The sequence below is a fragment of the Solanum lycopersicum genome, chromosome 3, assembly GCF_036512215.1.
Source record: "Solanum lycopersicum chromosome 3, SLM_r2.1".
Lineage (NCBI taxonomy): Eukaryota > Viridiplantae > Streptophyta > Magnoliopsida > Solanales > Solanaceae > Solanum > Solanum lycopersicum.
Window position 1 is genome coordinate 9260573 of NC_090802.1, and position 9925 is coordinate 9270497.

At 30.9% G+C, this 9925-nt stretch overlaps 1 long non-coding RNA gene and 1 pseudogene across 1 annotated transcript; both read right to left on the reverse strand.

Moving 5' to 3' along the window:
* Positions 1–1923: 1923 nt before the first annotated feature.
* On the reverse strand, positions 1924–2535 carry LOC109119766 (uncharacterized). The gene is made up of 2 exons (XR_002027187.3): positions 2384–2535; positions 1924–2193 (listed from the first exon to the last, which is right to left on the reverse strand). It is a non-coding gene; the product is annotated as an uncharacterized lncRNA (long non-coding RNA).
* A 5350-nt stretch (positions 2536–7885) lies between these two features.
* On the reverse strand, positions 7886–9419 carry LOC101266606 (tyrosine decarboxylase 1-like; annotated as a pseudogene).
* Positions 9420–9925: the final 506 nt, after the last annotated feature.

The window sequence follows — 9925 nt, forward strand, 5'->3', positions numbered from 1 at the left end:
AACAACTTATTACTTTCAAATCGAAAAAATTAACCGACGATTAATTTTTTGTGTTTGATTTGGTTTTACAAATTTAATAACTGACTGTATTGGTTTGATTCTAGTTTTGACCGATAACAGATCCAAATCATTTCATGAACACCCGTGATCACAATACAACCTCAGTCATGTTGTTTTCTAATTGAATATGAAAAAATGCATGTTTTCTCTTCACCTGACTTAAAATTTAATCTCGTCCTTGTAATAAATTACTTTTAAAGTTTTGTCTTTAACAATCGAACTTATATCTAGATGGATTTAAGTTCATTAATAGCACATGTATAACATGTAGGTATGCGAAAATATTATTGAACCATATTCTTTATTCATTTAATATTATCATCAAATAAATTCATATTAAAAAGAAGTATCATAATATGTACCACATTGAGTACAAACCCCATACGACACACCATTATAAAGATTTTTTGTAATTGAATTAAAATTTTGAGATAGTTGATTTTTTAAGAAAATATTTGGTGTTTTATCTAACTTTGGAAGTTCCTCCAAATATAAATGGTGTGTTCTAAAATGGAGGGATGAAAAATGAAAGAAAATCAAATTAATGAGAGGGAAAATGGTGAATTTAAAAGTTAAAAGGAGAGTATAAATATGAAAAAACTTAGAGAAATTGTGGAAAGGAAAGTAGGAGCTTATGTTATAAAAAATAACTTAATTGTTGGTAAATGTTTCACCGTATTTTTAAATTATATTTTGTTTACCTTTTTACTAGATTTTGTTAAATTTCTATTGTTGTGTTAACAAAACTAGACACTACGGCTATATTTTGCTATATTGCCTCTTAAATATATATATATATATATATATATATATATATATATATATATATATATATATATATATATATGTTTTTTACCCTATGATGAAATTAATTATATTCAAATAAAAAATTTGATTTTAGTTAGATGTTTAAGATTTCATCTTTCTCTTTGGGATCCAAATTGGCGATACGTGTCAAATTAAATAATATGATATATCGAGTCAAATAAAATTTTTAATAGTAGGAAAGAATAATTAAAAGATTTATAGATATTGTACCACTCACTACATTCGAAATAAAATACTAAGATTCTTATATTATTTTCAGCCTTGGTTATTATTTTCACGAATTCAATTATCAAGAAATTATGAGATTTTCGATTGGGTCTCATTACCTAAATTATTACTGCATGATTACTATGAACAATTTCATGGTAATATTTTTTTGATAAGTTCATGTCTTAACTGAAAAAGGAATCTGGAAAGAATCTTTTTTATATGTATGGCTTGAGTTGAAATTTGATTTATTTTTTTGTAAATTACATAAATTTCAAAGTTTAATATGAAATTACAATCTATCTCTAATAAGTTTTTAATTATATCAATATTTTAAAAATTAAAAAACTCGAATATAATAATTGAAGCTCAAATACATTAAATACCGTCTTGGATACATTAATATGTAGCTCGAATACATTAAAAACTAGATCAGATATATAATATGTAGCTCGGATACATTAAATACCGGTTCGGAATAATGTAGACCGGATACATTAAAAACTAGCTCGAATACATAATATGTAGCTTAAATACATTATATACTGGCTCGAATATATTAATATGCGGCTTAGGTACATTAAAGAAATAAGAGATTTGAAGATTTTTAAAAATAATAGAAGATAATGGAAATAAGTGAAACAAAAGGTCTGCATTTCTATAATTGTCCTTAATTTTAAGTTCAGTCTCCGAAATGATATCAAAGTGATGAAGAAGATATTTTCTACACGAGAATTCAACCGACAACAACATCATATCTAATAAAATTTCATAAGTAGAGTCTTAGAATGACGTTACGAACTTAACTAAGACTAAAATAAACAATAATTTAATTAGTAACAAAAAGTTTATTATTTTTCACTGAAATGATACTTTTAAAACATGATATCTCTATATAAGAAGAAGACTAGCAATCAAATGTACAACGACATTGAGTAGTTCCATCTCCTGATTCTTCACAAAATGCATCAATAATAGCAACTTTATATTGTATGATGCAAAGTTGAACACATCCATGATCAGGTCCAAATCTGCATTGATTCACTCCTGTGTAGCCATTGCATCTCTTCGTATCGTCTAACGACATAATTCGTTCATCTATATGGAAAAAATATTCTCAGCAAAATTAATCTTATAGGAGTATTTCGTACCATTCAAAATGAAACAAACAGATTGAAACAAAGAGAGTAAAAACGAATAAGGGCTTGTTATTTTATTTTCTAACATTTTTATGAAATATTTGATAATTTCCTAAAAGGTAAAATTTTCATTTGGTTTAAAGTAATACCTGATAAAAATGTAAGAAGAAGAATGACGATAGCAAACAAAGATAATTGGAAGAACTTCATCTTCAATGCTACCTAATGGTTATGTGTTTCTTCTGATATTAATGTTTCTTTAATGGACATTTTATAGTAGTAACTAGTAAGTTGATTTATAAATTTCAAGGTAGGCAATCAAATTTAGAGACTCAAAGAGTCTTATCTATATATAGTAAGTCATTATTACTGAGTCAAACTTGAATTTTTATTAGCATTTCATTATTGACTAACCTTTACATGACATAGTAGTAACTAATAAGTATATAATTAAATATGGTGTATTAGTAATGTTAGTAAAATGTAAGTTGAGCTATTAAAAAAATTAAAATTGTAACAATAAGTAAAAATTGGAAGACCAAATTAAGGTTGAGGCGAGTCAATTTTGTATCCCCAAAACTCAATAAATTTTTCTAGTAAAATAAAACCACAGAATAATTCTAAGGGAGAAAATTTTGTTTACATCTTTCATCCAACTTCCAAAAGGAAAAAAAAAATAGATTATATAAAGAATCATATCTCTTGCAATAGCTCCAATGGTAAAGAAGAATATAAAATTGTCTTGGCATTAAAGAATAATCAAAGTTTGTTACAAATGCAAATAAGAATAGTAAATGTGTATGAATGATAAAGAATAGTGAATGACTCATGAATAAAAATGATTATGACTTATTAATGTGTAACAACCTTTTTGGTCGTTATAGGTAATGTAACACATCGGTTTTCGAAAGAACTAGAACAGAAATTAAGAAGCTAGATTGGAAATAGCAAAATTGGAAATTTCGACAAATTATGTTAAGTATGAATTTTAGATCAATTTCAAATGATCATAACTTTCAGTACAAGATGATTTAAGTAGTCCATAAGATATCAAATGGAAAATCTTGGAATCCTCTTTCCAATGCCACCGAGTTTGCAAATTTTCTAGATCATATGAGGGATATATGTCTGTTTGAAGTCGGGTTGTCCATCTAAGGAAAGCTACCCAAATTTAAAAGGGGTATTATGATCTTTTCCTTACACTGTCAGATTTATTTCTTTTTTAGTAATTAATTAGGGGTCTAAACTGATTTGATTCAGTTTACGCCATCATAGTTCACACTAGGTTTTTAGAAAAGAGTTTAATAAGAGAAAAGAGGAGAAATGCCAAGATTTCGTCGAGTTCTTGAGGATTTGATTTCGGATTTCGCCATGAGTTTAATCTCTAAAAGGTATGTCAATTCGCATAGCGTTGGGTTCGTTCACCTACGTGTCAATCATGTTAATTTCAGCTTAATTTTCATCCTAAAAAAGTTGAAGGTTTGATGTTCTTGATTAGTGTTCTTGAATTTGCTTTCTTTTGAATTAGGATGGGATTGATGAGTTCTAAACATATAGAAATCATCCATAAAAATGAATCATAACCTTAAATACATAAATTCAAATTCAAGGTAGATCTAAGAGTCAAGTCTTGAGAGTTCTTGAGTCTTTTCAAAAAGTCTTTTTCAATTGTTTTAAACTTGTCTTAAGAATTGACCATTGAATTTAAGGAAGAGTTGAGCCGAGTTCATTTTCTTTAAAATGTTATATGATAACTAAGTATTATCAAAGAGTAAATGTTTTTCACATATAAGATGAGAGGAAACATCGATTTGCGAAAAAATTTTCATGATCGAGCAGTTCCGAGTACCTTTTTTTTAATAGATAGAATTTTGAGTAATTATCTCAAACCAAAGAGAAAGTCATGATTCTAAACATATGAGCTAGTTACATTTTGGAATTAGTATTGAGTGCCGATATGGTGACGAGTTCAGATAACTCAAGTCTTCATAAATCATGCAGCCAACGTGTATTTTGAATAAAAGGGTTCAAAATTTGAAAAAATATACACACGAAGTAGTCGAGGGGGGTTTGATATTTACTAAATGTACTTAAAAAAAATATTATAACCGTTTATAAATAATATAATTTCGACATTTACTAAATATACTTAAAAAATATTTTAACCATGTATAAATAATATAATTTTTCGCCGAAGGTGGTTTGGATGAACCCTACTTGTTGGGTGGTTCCACCATTGGATAGAAGACTCATACTTTTTAGATGATTCCTTGTTGCTTTTAAGCATAACTTACTGGATCCACTTAGTTGAGGAACTTTATACCCTAGCAAAGTATAGAACAGTTCTGACAGCGTGGGCGAGACACTTTATCATCACATTGCTCATAGTGATTGTTGTCAGTTAAGAGAATCTGTCAAGGAGTTACTTGTATTTTTATATACAAAACTAAGTTATTATTGAGTCTTTCAAAACACTGAGTTGTTACCATCATGTTTCAACGTTTTTCTTTATACTGCATCTTTAATTACTGCTTTATATTGAGATGAATTTAGTTGAGACGAGGTAAATGTTTCTTTCAGTTCCTGTTCAACCTTATGTCTTGTTTATATTTTCCCTCAAATGCTTGTACATTGCATGTACTGACGTCATTTGACATGCATATTTCATGATGCAGATACAGGTAACCAGGATCAACATTCGACGCTTGATCAAATTGAGCTTCATAGTTGCTAGTGAGCCTCCTTGCTTTCGAAGGATACCTTTACTTTGTTTTACATTTTAGCTTATTAGGATGTCGTGGGACTTGGCCCAACGTTCATCTCAGTTAGTAGAGGTTTTATAGATAGGAAGACATTATTAGTCCACGAGTTTTTTCATTTTAAATTGTTTATGTTAAGACTTGAGTTGTCACTTTGGGTAGTTGAATGTTTATTTTCAACACCTTTTAATTTAAATTATTCAGAAAGTTCATTTTAAAGTTGTATTTAAGTGCTTTTATCATGAGTTAGTCTTCCGCTAAGAGTTTAGTCAGGCCAAGGGTTCGCTTGGGACCAACAATGATTCTCAAGTGTCCTCCACGTCTATGGTGTAGGCTTGGAGCATGACAAGTAAATCAAAGGTGAAAGAATTTGGTCAAAAAGAATATAGATAGTGATTTGAAGATCTTAGGCTACGTCAGTGTCAGGCTTAATATGAGCGATGCGAGGTTTCAGATAAATCGGGAATGAATGAAGTGGTATGTCTAAATTTGGATCGTGATTCATCGTAGCTAAGACATTAATAAATTCTTAAGGCCTTTCGAAATCAAATTTAGGCGGTAAAACTTTTGTTATCAAATTTGATGTGAAGGGGTTAGTGAGAATGTCAAAGTTCGACGGTATGTTGTAAAATAGGGCCTTTGGGAAAGACTAACGATTCTTTGTCTCCTTGTAAGCTGATATAGAAGGATGAATTAATTCCGTCTATAGGGGATTAGTTAGAGTTATGTGCAAAAAAGTCTCAAAAACCTCTTATTTTCTGCATTTTCATATTCTTGAAATTGAGAAAGGAAATTTAGTGCATATCCCTTGGGATTTTTCCAGCAATCTCTTGGGTAAAGGTAACTTAATTACTTTCCCAAGTTATATTTTTATTCTTAAGCCTTAGAATCTAGAGTGTGACTCTTTAAAAGGGTTTTAATTTGAATCAATGGTAAAAAGACCCTTGTTCGGTAGAATGATCATGTCACGCCCTGAGCCTACGCCCTGGACGTGACTGGCACTCGAGAACTCTTCCGCTAAGAGTTAGGTCAGTCCAAAAGTTCGCTTGGGTCCAACAATGATCCTATCGAGTGTCAGTTGCGTTCAAGATACAAGCTCGGGGCATGACAACAATTTCCTCTAACTGCTATTGATTTCTTGTTATTTCTTAGTCCATTTGTTCAGACTCAGATTTTCTAGACTTATATTTTCTTCTTTCCGAGTGGACTTTCGTAATGATGGTTTTCGTGTAGCATTTTTGGACCTTTAGTAGCAATCTCTAAGCCCCATAACTATGTGTTACCATTAGAATTTATCTCGAATAGATATTAGTTAGTAAATCCACCTTAGCTCAGATACCATGGTCCTTACCTTAGCAAATTGGACACTTTTTTTCAATGTGAAAGTAATTGATGGACTCAATGTAGTGACTCGCATGGTTTATGTCAGTTTTAGTATGTCCCGCAGTCAAATTTTTAAATATTGCATTGATCAAATATATCAATTCAATTTTACTTAGTTTTCATGATTATACACTTCATCATTGCATTAACATGTTTTATAGACTTATCATATTCGGAGATCATATTTTATACATTTCCTCATACTAAGTACATTTGAAGTACTAGCCGCATACTTTCTGCCTATATTATTTGATTATATAGTATATAGGTTTTGACACTTATTATCCAGCTTGCGGCAAGTACTATCTCTGATAAGCTAACAACAATGTTGGTGAGTCCTCATCTCATCAAGGATACCACTTATGATTTCCTTTTGATCATTGCTTTCAGTTTTCAGACATGTTAGAGTTAGTTAGGGGTTTGTCTTAGCAACCCATGTTAGTCAAGACTTTCATACAAACAATTAGATTCTGCCATGTTATGTTGTCCTTCAGATTTCTTCTATATTGAGATTATAGGTTCTATCCAGATATTTTTTTTTTTTGTATCCTCATGTTTATTTTAGTTTCAATTGATTTTGTTAATCTTAGAGTCATGTCATGCTATAAAATTATCTCAGGGTCACTTGTGGCTCTAAGCATTATGACACATGTCTAGGGGCAGTCTTGGGTCATGATGGCTTGTTAGATGTTTTGGTACAACGACTTGCAGATTCTAGGGAGGTTGATATCCAAAACGGTTTGTTGACTGGACGATTTTATAGGAACTCGATCTTCTAATTGTTTAAAATGATTTTCATGGTGTTTAATATAATGACCTATTTCTCAAAAATGGTTTGATTCTTAAGTTTGGGGTTGGTAGTTGGTTCTCCCATGGAAGGATTAAGTATAAGTATCATTCACGACAGATCAGGATGATCACATAATGATTTGTTACAACTGTCTGACCTGCTATAGTATTAGAATAAATGTTATTCAAAATATAACTAACCCATCACTAGGAAATTAAGGGGTTGGAACAAAACTAGACAATAATTTGAATATTTCTTCCCTTTTTTGAGGTATGACATGAATTTTTCCAGCACTAATATCTTAGAAAGAATCTCTACACTAACAACACATAAATTAAATCCCTATGTTAAAGTAGCTAATCATAATACTTAGTTGTAGTAAAACTTTTTTTAAAAAATGTAAATGCAATAGTACAAGAGTATATATTACACGTAATGTTGCAATGTCTGCCTGAAAACTCAACCAACATTTATTTTCTTCATTGAAATCTTACACAAATAAAAATAAAAATGTGAAAGTTCACCCTAGTTTTTGACCAATGATATTCCTCTTAAATTGGATAGGGTGAGGAGAATCGGAGACAGGGATTACAAGGTGAAAAAATGAACTTTCATGAATAAGATTACAATTCAGGTAGTCGACTAATTGACCTACTAAGGTTCTCATATGACCGTATAAAAATCTTCCGGTATATATATGATTCAAATCCTAAAAAAAACTAAACATAGCCTTGATTTAGCAGGGCATTGGCATGATCTTGTATAACTTTTCAAGCTATGTCAACATGCCTATAATGTGTAAGAGAAGCACCAATTGCAAATCTAATAATATAAGTGCCTCCAACAATTCCATGAGTCAAATAGAGTTTGCTACATGAATTAATAGACTCCAACAACTTAGTGTTAAACATGTTCACTTCTTTCTCATCATCAAATTTGATTGAAACTTGACTTAGTACTAGCGGAGAGATCCTAAAACACACCATAGCAAACTTTCTAGGGACAAAGATTTCAAACCTTTTGTCCATAGCTATAAGCCCTTCAAAATGTTTAGTCATGTTCACATGACTTCTTATCAAGTTTCTAAGATTAGTTACCCCATAACTTCTCAAAACTAACCATAATTTCAATGCTCTAAACCTCCTACTCAATGCAATTTGCCAATCCTTATAATCAATCACTTGATTTAACTCTGTAGCCTTGTTTCTCAAAAATTCAAGATTAGTTGATAACGCGTTAGTAAGTGCACTTGGATCCTTAACCCAAAGACAACAACAATCCAAAAGTGGAAAAGAACCATTTGTGCGCGTTGAGACTAAATGAATTTGCATTTTCAACACCATCAAGAAAGACTTGAAATTCAGGGCAAATACAAGCACTTCCTACATAAGCTGCATCTACATGTACCCAAATCCCAAACTCCTTAGAAATATCACAGAGTAGACGCAATGGATCAACAGAAGTTGTTGGAGTTGTCCCAATTGTCGCGCACAAGAACAAAGGAACATTTCCTTCTTTTAGATCATTCAAAATTGCTAATCGTAGCGATTTTGGACACAAGGTGTACTCTTTAGCCTTTATTGTTGGGATAACTCGAAAATTTCCAGGGTCTATCCCAGCAATGTGGGCAGACTTCTTAAGTGAGAAATGTGTTTGACCAGATGCATATACAACCAATTTTCCAAAATTCTCTCTACTTATTTTTTGCAGCATTTGATCTCTAGTTGCAACTATAGTACACAATATGGCTTCACAAGTTGTACCTTGTAGTACACCTCCACCACCACTCGCGAACAAAAAACAATTGGGAAGATTTAACATTTTCCCAAACCAATCCATTACAATACTCTCAAGTTCAGTAGCAGCAGGGGATGATATCCAATTAAACCCTACAACATTAAATCCAACACTTAACATTTCACCTACGAATCCAACAGTACTTCCTGAAGATGGAAAATACGCGAAAAAGTTAAGACTTTGCCAATGTGTTAGCCCTGGAATAATATCATTTTGGACATCCTTAAGAATTTTATCGAGAGACTCAGGATTATTAGGTGCGGAATTTGGTACAATGTTTTGGAGATACCCTGGATTTACTTGACTACAAACAGGATATTGTTCAATATTTTGATAGTAGTCAGCTAGGAAATTCACAATTTTATGACCTTGCCTTCTAAATTCTTCAGGGTCTAAAGGGCTTATGGTATTGAAAATTTGGTCATCAAGTTCATGGTTGATATTGAGGGTACCCATTATTTCAATTTGTGTGTATATGTTGCCTTGAAAGAAAAATAAATGGTTAGCTTTTATAAGGTTAGAAAAGAACTAAATTATTGTGGCATACATATAGTAGTAGTATCTAGATTTAATTTCTTTTTTTGGGCTATAGTTGGTTAGGAGTAGGACTATAGAAATAATTACACTTCATTGGTTGGTTATTACGTGTTGTTTTATAATGGATTGTAGTATGTTTATCGTTTTCCATCATTATATAACATAATATTAATGATGTGATTGATAAACCTACAAGAAAAGTAAGGTGTGGGATAGAGATACTATGAAAATGTAGGGGAAAAGATGAAATACAATTATTAAATAATAAATAAAGATAAAATAAGAAGAGAAATTAAGGTATACGATGTGATCACACACCAAGTTGATTATTTCACAAATGAGTTTTTTCATCGCTACTTAACAATGAATTTAAACGATACAATAAAATTTAAGTAATAATTAAAATATATAGTATATTTAAATTA